Below are 10,312 nucleotides of genomic sequence, written 5' to 3'. Positions count from 1 at the left end.
GCAACTAGTGCATGTCAGTCGGTGGAACCTGTCTCACGTAAGCGTACGTGTAAGGTCGGTCCGGGCCGCTTCATCCCACAATACCGCTGAAGCAAGAAAAGACTAGTAGCGGCAAGCAAGTTGACAAGATATACGCCCACAAAAAAATTGTGTTCTACTTGTGCAATAGAGAACTACGCATAGACCTAGCTCATGATGACACTATTGGGGAACGTGGCAGAAAATTAAAATTTTTCCTACGGTTTCGCCAAGATCCATCTATGAGTTCATCTAAGCAACGAGTCATGGGAGAGAGATTGCATCTAGATACCACTTTGTAGATCGCGTGCGGAACCGTTCAAGAGAACGGGGATGATGGAGTCATACTCGCCGTGATCCAAATCACCGATGACCAAGTGCTGAACGGACAGCACCTCCGCGTTCAACACACGTACGGAGCGGATAACGTCTCCTCCTTCTTGATATAGCAAGGGGGAAGGAGAGGTTGAGGAAGAAGGCTCCAGCAGCAGCACGACGGCGTGATGATGGAGAGGCAGTACTCCGAGAGGGCTTCGCCAAGCACTCAACGGAGGAGGAGAGGTGTTGGGGAGGGGAGGGGCTGCGCCTTGGATCAGGTGTTCAGCCCTCCCCTCGCCCCTCTATTTATAGGGGAAGGGGGAAGGGGGCCGGCCCCCTCTAGATGAGATCTAGAAGGGGGGCGGCGGCCAGGGAGGGGGGCTTGCCCCCCAAGCAAGGGGGGCGCCCCCACTAGGGTGCCCCCCCAACCCTAGGCGCATGGGCCCAAGGGGGGGGCAGCCCTTTAGGGGATGGTTCCCTGCCCCTTGCGGCCCATGAGGCCCTCCGAGAGGGGTGGACCCCCGGAACCCCTTTGGTGGCCCCCGTACAATACCGATATGCTCCCGAAACTTTCCGGTGTCCGTATGACAACTTCCCATATATAAATCTTCACCTCCGGACCATTCCGGAACTCCTCGTGACGTCCGGGATCTCATTCGGGACTCCGAACAACATTCGGTAATCACATACAAGTCTTCCTAATAACCCTAGCATCACCGAACCTTAAGTGTGTAGACCCTACGGGTTCGGGAGACATGCAGACATGACTGAGATGGCTCTCCGGTCAATAACCAACAGCTGGATCTGGATACCCATGTTGGCTCCGACATGCTCCTCGATGATCTCATCAGATGAACCACGATGTCGAGGATTCAATCAACCCTGTATACAATTCCCTTTGTCAATCGGTATGTTACATGCCCGAGACTCGATCGTCGGTATCCCGATACCTCGTTCAGTCTCGTTACCGGCAAGTCACTTTACTCGTACCGTAATGCATGATCCCGTGACCAAGCACTTGGTCACTTTGAGCTCATTATGATGATGCATTACTGAGTGGGCCCAGAGATGCCTCTCCGTCATACGGAGTGACAAATCCCAGTCTCGCTCTGTGTCAACCCAACAGACACTTTCGGAGATACCTGTAGTGCACCTTTATAGTCACCCAGTTACGTTGTGACGTTTGGTAAACCCAAAGCACTCCTACGGTATCCGGGAGTTACACGATCTCATGGTCTAAGGAAGAGATACTTGACATTGGAAAAGCTCTAGCAAAACGAACTACACGATCTTGTGCTATGCTTAGGATTAGGTCTTGTCCATCACATCATTCTCCTAATGATGTGATCCCATTGTCAATGACATCTAATGTTCATAGTCAGGAAACCATGACTATCTGTTGACCAACGAGCTAGTCAACTAGAGGCTTACTAGGGACTTATTGTGGTCTATGTATTCACACGTGTATTATAATTTCCAGATAATACAATTATAGCATGAATAAAAGACAATTATCATGAACAAGGAAATATAATAATAATCCTTTTATTATTGCCTCTAGGGCATATTTCCAATAGTAACATGATCATGTAGTGACATGTAAGGTGGTAAGCTGGTATTGTTGAAGCATGCCAGTCTTATGTCGATCGTTTAAATCCAGTGTTAACGTGGATCAAGTCATGTTCCCGTTCGTCCCCTTTTCGTGCTGCCACATGTCTTCTATTTAGAATGCAGTCTAGTCAGTTACAAACCTCTTTCCTCGTACACACCAAATAGAGGGGCCGTGCTGAGGGTTCCATGGCCCTGGATTAAAGCCCGTCATCCGGTCAGGGGGCATGGGTGTTTCTGGTTGGGACCAAGAGGGGGCACCCCTTAGAGCGCGCGATATAAATTTGATCTCATGCTATTCGAGGTTGTGGCCTCCCCGTCTTAAAGTGTTTCTTGAACGTTTCCTAGGGTGATTCCTGGCAGCGGGATGTGGAATGGGTGTGTAATGGTTAGATGAGTTTCTTCTAAAATACTGTAAATGGAACTAGTCCTTTGTGACTACGGAAATCCGTTGACTGTGGGTAAAGAGTACAAACTCTGCAGAGTCAAAACCATTCGAGTAACCATGTCCACGGTCAAGGACTGTGATCAACATATCAGTGTCAGTATCAGTCTCATCGTCAGTCTCAGTGTCAGTTTCAGTGACAATCTCTGGTGAACAAACATGAGTAGTAAACCCGGCTGAATATCATTTTCCTGTGGATGGACTAAGCAGCTTACTATTATATATTGAGTACTGCTTTGGGATGATTTAAATTTATGAACTACTTGAATTCGAATGGTGAAATATAAGCCTTTTATGTGATGTCGCTCAGACGTCCGACTGTGGCATTTTTGTTGTTTATTTTTGTTATAAGCCCTTTATGTGATGTTGCTCAGACGTCCGACTGTGGCATTCTTGTTATTTATTTTTGTTACAAGCCCTTTATGTGATGTCGCTCAGACATCCGACCGTGGCATCCATGTTATTTACTTTCATTATAAGACTTTTCAAGATGTCGCTTAGACGTCCGACTGTGGCACGCACTGTCTTTCAAATTTTTAATATAAGCCCTTTATGTGGTGTCGCCCTGACGCCCGACTGCAGCATGTTAATTCATTTTTACCTTTCGAGGCGTCGCTTCAGACACCTGATCGGTCTTTAGTTATTTTTATTGGGATTTCGGGAGGACTACCGCCTGACTTCCTTTTTATTTAACATGCCGTGCAAATTCATTATCTGAGTGTGCATTACTAATCTGCTCATGTGCATCATGTTGGCATTTGTTATATCTTATGTCCAAATTGTCTTGCGAGTACATTCAAAGTACTCATCTGGCTTGTTGATTTGGCCAGATATCGACGAAGGCGATCTTATGGATGAAGAGTACGATAGCGAGTCCGACACCTAGAGGAGTCCCAGTAAGTACCGTGCGATCTTGGAATTGGTCACTTGTATCATATACGCTTCCGCTACCCAAATAAAATCATCGAGCCACACTCCAACGCTCGATGAGCTGTAAGATTTAGGAGTCATGTCACCCACGTCACTGTGACATATCCACCACCACTTCTATTACGAGTCAGTAGTTATGCCACCATACACCTTGTGTCATATTCGCCTTTATGTACAATAACAGCGTGCTTGTAATAAATTGTCGAGCCGCCTTAGCTCAATTGTATAATATTTAGTACTACTGGATTTCTGTATCAAGGATTTGTCTACTAGTAAGGAAGTTTTTCCTATACTAGTCCGATAAAAGGGTCGGTTTCTCAATAAATGTTTTATTGGAAAACCGGTCCTGACAAACTTGGTATCAGAGCCAGGCTGACTGTAGGAAGCCACTAGGTGCGATCACTAATCGGTTATTAGCATAATAAGTGCTTTTATTTATCTAATTGCAATTGTAGCAATTTTCTGCTAGTGATCATAAATTTATGATTTGACTATTTGGAATTTCTGTCTACTTTTGTAGATGGCTGGCAGCGGCTGTGAGTCACAGGTGTTCGCCAATGTACCTGAGGGGTTTATCAAGCTTCTCGTCACCATCACCAAAGTCGTGATCGGGCCATCGACTCGTCCGGAGTTCACACTCTACCAGCACAAGATCAGCGATAGCGTGTCCATGCACCAGGCTGCGTTGCAATTCAAGGGAGGACGTGCTGAGACACGCCGCTTCCAATTTGTGGGAAGGGCCATGCCTACGGAGAGGCATGCCATGCAGATGGTTGCCCGTGAGGCGATAGCTCGTCTCCCGGATGTTCTTCCTTTGATGAAGACTCGTCGCTACTGCTACCTCCCATGCCACGTGCCATACACATGTCACTATGCGTTTGCATGCGCTAGGGGAGAGAGAGATGAGGCTATTGAGATATTGGTTGAATATCTCAAAGCTCTTGAGGCATCTTTTGATAACCTCGTGGACGACTTTGTGGCTACTCGTATGGACTTCGTGTAGGGCTGTTCCGCCAACAGGGGGAGCTCCTCCATATAGCGCCACCCCTGACTTACGTCTCGTCCTCAGCATCCTATGCACCTGCCAACCTTGCCAACACTCGCCGCCTGCCTACTCCTGAAGAATTTGACCAAGTCATTGCCCCTACCCCAGTCAGAGCTGCACCACCTACCGTGCCCGCACCAGCTCCTCAACTCAGTACTTCACGCCTGGAGCCTATTAGTGAGGAGGAGGTTGAGTCTCCAGCATCACTGGGTCTTACCCTTGGCAGGCCGAGGGAAGTTCTTACCATCTCAGACTGAGTGCGCCTAGCAGCCATGCGATGTACCAGCTTGTATGATATGTTTATATGTACATAGGTTTGGTGAGAACTAGTTTGTGTGCGCATCATGTAGGATCTCGGAGAAGTGCACTAGCCTAAATAACATGTCAGGAATGTGTACGCACATCCTGAGTGACGTATTGTATAATTACTACTTGCATGTAAGATATGTACTAAGCGGTCCTTCTCCATGCGCAATCAAGTATTTTCCTTGAAAAAAAAATCTTGGAGTCTTTAAAAATCTTCGCCTTTGCAAAATTATTTATCTTTGCCACTTAGTTTTCTTTTCTCATGGGTTCTGCAAAAATGCCCCAGAGTGGAGAATGCCTCGTCCCTAGACTCGTTCCATGCCAAGTCCGCCGGAAGAAAATTATGGTACCCAGACAAGTAACAATTTCACACAGGGGCAGTCAAGTCAGCAAGGCAGTGAAGCAACATTTTCTCAAGTATGCCGCCTTTATGAGCAAAGCCAACAGCACGATCAAGAAATGATGAACCATGTTATCAACATGGGAAATCACCGTGGACCGTATCAACAACAATCCAAATTGTCTGAGCTACAAAAGACACGTCCACCAACATTCTCTCACACTGATAGACCTCTTGAGGCCGATGATTGGCTTCGAGACATTGAGAGGAAATTAATTATTGCACAATGTTCAGACCGTGAGAAGGTACTATATGCACCTCACTATCTCACTGGAGCAGCTGCATCATGGTGGGAAAATTTCCTACACATGCACCCCAATGAAAATGACATCACCTGGGAAGAATTTAAAGAAGGTTTTTGTGGGGAGCACATTCCCGGAAGCATTATGAAGATCAAGAAAAGGGAGTTTGATGACCTCAAGCAGACGAGCATGACAGTGACTGAGTACAACAGTCAGTTTCCTCAATTATCTCGTTATGCCAACGAAGAGCATATGACTGAAAATAAAAAGATGGAAAAAATTCTGGACGGTCTGGCACCAGCACTTAAATGCCAGCTGGTCGTACACACCTTTCTGGATTTCAAGACACTTGTGGACAAAGACATTACATTAGAAAATGAGCGCCGCAGCTTGGAGGATTTTCGCAAGCGCAAAAGGGATCAGACTACTCATGCTAGCAGCAACCGGAACAAGACTGATTTTCAGAAAAGTGGAGCAAACAAATCCACGACCAATGTTCCCCACCCAAACAAAAAATTTCATGCAAGGGACAAGGATTTTACATATCATCCAGGTGTTACTTGCTATGCTTGTGGAGAGGAAGGACACTATGCCAAACAGTGCCCAAAGCCAAGAAACTCGGCCCCCAAGCCAAACAACAATGGTAATAATTCAATACCCAAGCAAAACAACTTCAACCCCAATAACAATCATAAGAAGGGTCACTTGAACCATGTGACCAAGGAAGAAGAGCATAATGCCCCGGATATCGTACTCGGTACGTTTCCTGTCAACACAATACCTGCCACGGTTTTGTTTGATTCTGGAGCTTCTCACTCATTCATTTCAAAGAAATTTTCTTTGCAACATAACTTTTCGATGCTTCCCTTGGAAAAATCCATGATCATCAAGTCCCCCGGGATTAAGCAAATCACTCAGAGTTACTGACAAGGTGTGGTTATTGAGTTTGAGGGACTGATGTTTCAGGCAAACCTCATTGTATTGGAAAATAAGGGACTAGATGTTATCCTAGGAATGGACTGGTTAACCACCAACAAGGGATTTATCGACTGCTTCAATCAGACTGTAATTCTTACCCATCATCACGGGAGGACAATAAAAATTGCAGCTCAAGAAATACCAATGTCACGGCAACCAAAGTTGAACAAGGTGGACGTTTTGGAGTTAAGAAAAGTTCTAGTGGTATGTGATTTCCCTGACGTATTTCCCGAAGAGCTACCCGGCATGCCACCAGACCGGGAGATAGAGTTCATCATTGAACTAGCACCTGGAACCACCCCCATTTACAAGAAACCTTATAGAATGGCACCCTCTGAATTGGTAGAATTAAAGAAGCAAATAAAAGAATTACTGGACAAAGGATTTATTCGAGCCAGCTCCTCACCTTGGGAATCACCAGTTTTATTTGCCAAGAAAAAGGATGGGACACTGAGATTATGTATCGACGATCGAGCACTCAACATGGTCACCGTCAAAAACAAATATCCCATGCCACGCATAAATGATTTATTTGACCAGCTCGCGCAAGCTAAGGTTTTCTCAAAAATTGATTTAAGGCGGGGTATCATCAATTAAAAGTACGGATAGAAGATATCTCCAAGACATCATTCACCTCCAGATACGGACTATATGAGTTTACAGTAATGCCGTTTGGACTTACGAATGCCCCCGCATATTTTTTCCACCTCATGAACAAAGTGTTTATGAAATTTATGGACAAATTTGTTGTGGTGTTCATTGACGATATTCTGGTATACTCCAAGACACCGGAAGAGCATACTGAACATCTCAGGACTGTACTGGGAGAATTAAGACATCAATTATACGCCAAATTCAGCAAATGTGAATTCTGGTTAAGACAGGTTGGTTTTCTAGGCCATGTATTGACCCAAGAAGGTGTTGTCGTAGACCCAGAAAAAGTCAAGGTACTTGGCTGGAAACCACCAGCCAACGTAACAGATGTACGAAGTTTCCTAGGAATGGTTGGATATTACCGAAGGTTTATTGAAGGGTTCTCCACCATAGCAAAACCAATGACACAGTTGCTCAAGAAGGATAAGAAATTTGTATGGACTGAAGCTTGCGAGAAAAGTTTCCAAGAACTCAAAAGGAAATTAACAACGGCACAAGTATTGGTTGTGCCAGACATACACAAAAGTTTTGAAGTGCATTGTGACGCATCCCGGAAGGGCCTCGGATGTGTATTAATGCAAGAAGGCAAAGTAGTCGCATACGCTTCCAGGCAACTGCGAAAGCATGAAGAAAATTATCCTACTCATGACTTGGAATTGGCAGCAGTCATTCATGCACTCAAAGAGTGGAGGCACTTTTTGCTCGGAAATCGTTGTGAAATATATACGGACCATAAAAGCCTCAAATATATTTTCACAAAACCAAAGCTCAATTTGCAACAACGGCGCTGGTTGGAATTAGTGAAAGATTATGATGTTGGCATTCACTATCATCCAGGAAAGGCAAATGTAGTGGCTGATGCCCTTAGCCGAAACCCCAGTTCGGGCAATGACAGTCTACCAAACTTGAGACCGGAATTTCGGCAGGAGTTTGCCAAACTCAACTTGGTGATGTTCACGGAGGGCAATGTGTCAAATTTGGAAATACAACCTACCCTAATGGAACAAATTAAGGAGGCTCAACATGGACACCTCAGCATCGAAGGCATAAAAAGAAAAGTGAGTTTGGGCAAGGCCTCAGAATTCGTCATAGACGATAAGGGAATATTGTGGTACGGAGACAGACTTTGCGTACCAAATATAGAAGACCTCAAACAGCAAATTCTAGCCGAAGGACACACCGCTCCATATTCAATCCATCTAGGAGGAACCAAGATGTACAAGGACATTCAGGAAAATTTTTGGTGGCACGGTATGAAAAGGGATATAGCCACATTCATTGCATGTTGTGATTCATGTCAGCGCATTAAAGCCGAGCACCAAAAACCAGCAGGACTGTTACAACCAAACAAGATACCTGAGTGGAAATGGGACGAAATTGGAATGGATTTTATTGTCGGACTACCTCGGTCACGATATTGAAATGATGCCATATGGGTCATCACAGATAGATTGACTAAGGTAGCACATTTCATCCCAGTAAAGACGACCCACACCACTCAGAAGCTTGCCAAACTTTATATCTCCCATATAGTTTGTCTGCATGGGGTTCCAAAGACTATAATATCTGACAGAGGCACTCAATTCGTCTCTAGATTTTGGGATCAATTACAACAAGCTCTGGGAACTCAACTAGCATTCAATACAGCATACCACCCCCAGACTGATGGACAAACTGAACGCGTGAACCTAATTCTAGAGGACATGCTGAGAGCATGTGTTCTCACCTATGGAACCAGTTGGGAAGAAAGCTTGCCATATGCCGAGTTCGCATACAACAACAGTTACCAAGCCAGCTTACAAATGGCTGTTGGAAATATGCCCTAGAGGCAATTAGTTATTATTATATTTCCTTGTTCATGATAATCGTTTATTATCCATGCTATAATTGTATTGATAGGAAACTCAGATACATGTGTGGGTACATAGACAACACCGTGTCCCTAGTAAGCCTCTAGTTGACTAGCTCGTTGATCAATAGATGGTTACGGTTTCCTGACCATGGACATTGGATGTCGGTGATAACGGGATCACATCATTAGCAGAATGATGTGATGGACAAGACCCAATCCTAAGCCTAGCACAAAGATCGTGTAGTTCGTATGCTAAAGCTTTTCTAAAGTATCATTTCCTTAGACCATGAGATTGTGCAACTCCCGGATACCGTAGGAATGCTTTGGGTGTACCAAACGTCACAACGTAACTGGGTGGCTATAAAGGTGCACTACAAGTATCTCCGAAAGTGTCTGTTGGGTTGGCACGAATCAAGACTGGGATTTGTCACTCCGTGTAAACGAAGAGGTATCTCTGGGCCCACTCGGTAGGACATCATCATAATGTGCACAATGTGACCAAGGGGTTGATCACGGGATGATGTGTTACGGAACAAGTAAGGAGACTTGCCGGTAATGAGATTGAACAAGGTATCAGCATACCGATGATCGAATCTCGCGCAAGTACAATACCATTAGACAAAGGGAATTGTATACGGGATCAATGGAGTCCTTGACATCGTGGTTCATCTGATGAGATCATCGTGGAACATGTGGGAGCCAACATGGGTATCCAGATCCCGCTGTTGGTTATTGACCGGAAAACCTCTCGGTCATGTCTGCATGGTTCCCGAACCCGTAGGGTCTACACACTTAAGGTTCGATGACGCTAGGGTTATAAAGGAAGTTTGTATGTGGTTACTGAATGTTGTTCGGAGTCCCGGATGAGATCCCGGACATCACGAGGAGTTCTGGAATGGTCCGGAGGTAAAGATTTATATATGGGAAGTCTTGTTTTGGTCGCTGGAAAAGTTTCGCGCATTATCGGTATTGTACCGGGAGTGCCGAAAGGGGTCCGGGGGTCCACCAGGGGTCCACCTGCCCCGGGGGGGGGGGCACATAGGCTGTAGGGGTGTGCGCCTTGGCCTATATGGGCCAAAGGCACCAGCCCCAAGACGCCCATGCGCCAAGAGATAAGGGAAAGGGAGAGTCCTAAAGGGGGAAGGCACCTCCTGGGTGCCTTGGGGAGGATTGACTCCTCCCTAGCCGCACCCTTCCTTGGAGGAAGGGCCAAGGCTGCGCCCCCCCTCTCCCTTGCCCCTATATATAGTGGAGTGGAGGGAGGGCAGCCGCACCTGAAGCCCTGGCGCCTCCCTCCCTCCCGTGACACCTCCTCCTCTCCCGCAGGTGCTTAGCGAAGCCCTGCAGGATTGCCACGCTCCTCCACCACCACCACGCCGTTGTGCTGCTGCTGTATGGAGTCTTCCTCAACCTCTCCCTCTCTCCTTCCTGGATCAAGGCCTGGGAGACGTCACCAGGCTGTACGTGTGTTGAACGCGGAGGTGCCGTCCGTTCGGCACCAGGATCTCCGGTGATT

The sequence above is a fragment of the Triticum aestivum genome, chromosome 6B (genome assembly GCF_018294505.1).
Source record: "Triticum aestivum cultivar Chinese Spring chromosome 6B, IWGSC CS RefSeq v2.1, whole genome shotgun sequence".
NCBI lineage: Eukaryota > Viridiplantae > Streptophyta > Magnoliopsida > Poales > Poaceae > Triticum > Triticum aestivum.
Note: the sequence above shows the minus strand (reverse complement) of the source record.